Below are 2,865 nucleotides of genomic sequence, written 5' to 3'. Positions count from 1 at the left end.
TTTGTTCGGAGATCTGCTCTTTGTTTGGTTTTGTGTTGACAGGGATAACTTTTGGAGCAAAAACAGCAATTGTCGATGCACTGCAACAAGGAAGAGAACATGACCGTGCAACCTTGCACGGTCGTGTGGACAAACAAAGGCAGAATGGTGCATGGCCGTGCAACTCTTGCACGACCGTGCAACAGAAGCAGAAGCAAGTCAGCACACAGCCTTGTAACCCTACACGACCGTGCCACCCAAACAGAGGCGAAGCTTTGTACGGCCGTGCAAACTTGCACAGCCGTGTCCCAGGAGACAGAGCCCAGAGACCACACGGCCGTGCCAACCTCCCAGAGGCAAGGAAGGTCACGACCGTGTGAATCCACACGACCATGTGACCTCGGCAGAGACGAAGAAGGCCACGGCCGTGTGACCCCACACGACCATGTGACTCAACCCGGGAGGAAGCCGTGTGAGGCCGTGTGGATTCCACACGGCCGTGCGACGAAGAACACGGGCCGTGCCAGGCCAAGACAGAGTTGTGCTGAATTTTGGGCAGATTGCAGACCGATCATAATTTGGCCATAACTTTGTGCTCCGTTGGAGTTTCAGACTGTTCTTTATACCAAAACGTATCTGACTTCAAGATCTACAACTTTTCTTCAGATACAACAGAGAGAAAGAATTGTTTACCCATGCTAAATGGCACGGCCGTACCTCCCAACCGTGGGTTCAACTGGACTTCCGCTCAGACTGCAGACCAAACTTTAAACCGCCATAACTTTCGGCTTGGTTAGACCCAGGGCTCAATCCAAGTATCAGATTGAAGATAATTTCAAGAGCTACAACTTTGGTTCAGGGTGAATCACGAGAAAACCTGGTTTAATAGATGAAAATACCAGTTTACCGGACCCCTATAATCTTGGTTTTCTTGGGCAGCATGGAGGAGGTATAAAAGGGTCAAGAACCCTATTCTTGGGTACATCTTTGGTTCGGGACTTAGTCCCTCCCCTGGGGGAAGGACGTCGAGCTTCATCCACCGTCGTCTCTTCACGATCCATCGATTTCCGGAGCAAGAAAGCATCCCCAAGACATCGGAATCATCAAGCATCTCTTCTTCCTTTCCTTCTAAGGGTTGTAAGTATGCTTTTCTTTATTTTCTGGGGTTGTTCTTTCCCCACAATGGAGTAGACATCCTCTTCTAGGATTAGGGAGTATTTGTAATGCGATGGAGATGTAGAACTATGTAGATTCATCCTGTTTTTATTCGATGACTTGTCAATATCTTGTTCATGCTTATGTGACATGTTTATATTTCTATGCTTTGATTGATTGATGTGGAGGATTGTTGATCCCGCAAAGGGGATACCTTAGAGCGTATTGACCAAGGTACCCTAGTGACAGGGGTAACCCTTTCCGGACGCCTAAGACGTTCCCTCAAAAGGAGAAACAATCCCTTAGGAACTGCTGCTCTCGTAAAGAGAGTGCTCTAGATCATATACAAGAGAGGCCCTAGTGATAAGGGTAACCCGTTCACGGATGTCTAGGACATTCTCTTGAAAGGAGAGGCAATTCCTCCATAAGGAAGTAGGCAACCGTACCGAACCTCTACCCTTATTCTTATTGTTCTTTACTAGATATGTATCCAAGTGATCTACCGAGGCACCATCGTGACAGGTAGGGGTGAGCATTCGGTTAATTCGGTTAATTTGATATTAATTTTGTATAAATTCTTGTTATTATTATTTTAAATAAATTTAGTTAATTCGGTGTTAACCGAAATAACCGATTCGGTTAATTCAGTTTTAGTAAAACTTTGATTTGATTCGGTTAGTCAACATTAAATCGATTTTCGGTTAATTCGGTTAATTTATGGACCGAATTAACCGAATACTCACCCCTAGTGATAGGGGGGTTAACCGTTATAGGATTTCATAGGGATCATCTCTATGTGATATTTAGGGATACTGGCCAATCTAACTTCCTGCAAGAGCATTAACATAGAGGATGGAAACTAAGCAATCTATGTAGTATCTCCTAGTATTATAATGAAACTGAAATCCTAGAATCCATCTTCCAAAGCTCATTCCCTCCAAGATCAGTTCTCTCTTTTCTCTCTTCTCACTTTCCTCTTCTCTCTCTCTCCTCTCTCTTCGTCTTAGCTTTCTTTTTCTCTCTTCAATCACTCTCATTAGTTTGCAAGCGTCAAAGCCAACTAGCGGTCGTCTAGATAACTTACTTTGCGACATCTCTAGTGCTTAATCAACAGTCCCTGTGGTTCGACAATCTTATATATTACTGACAATGAATCCGTGCACTTGCAGAATCGTAACACCCAACAATGATAGATCGGGTTTGAGATATAGATCTAGTGTCTCCATGGCTAAGGGAAAGTCTTATACTATGGTTGCATATGACTATAGCAAGGAGAAGGCAATAAATGGCAAGGGAAAGCCATTTAATGGTAAGGAGAAGTTAACCAAGGACAAGGTGTCCAAGGTTAAGAAGGTTAGGTTTGTAGGCCAAATGTCACTAGAGTTGCACCGATGTGGCCTAGCAATTATGGATGAGTCACCTAGAGAGGCGACCAAGGTTAAGAGCTCTAGGGGGAGCTCAAAGAGTCAATTTGAGACCCATGACAAATGGATCTTAGGTGAGTTTTACTTGGAAGTCTAGATTGGGTCATGAAATGTGCCAAGTGGTTTGGAGACGGATTTGAGTCTCAACCTTAGTAAATTGACACAATTAGGATGTGTTTCATGCAAGAAATATGACATTGGGGGTCATATTGCATGATAATTAATTTTGGATGTATAGATGCCATATAAACTAATGCTAGGGATGCATTGTGATTTAGTACTGGCAAATACATCAAGAGGAAGTCAA

Source organism: Zingiber officinale, chromosome 4A (genome assembly GCF_018446385.1).
Source record: "Zingiber officinale cultivar Zhangliang chromosome 4A, Zo_v1.1, whole genome shotgun sequence".
In the NCBI taxonomy this organism is placed as follows: domain Eukaryota; kingdom Viridiplantae; phylum Streptophyta; class Magnoliopsida; order Zingiberales; family Zingiberaceae; genus Zingiber; species Zingiber officinale.
This window is presented reverse-complemented; position numbering follows the sequence as displayed.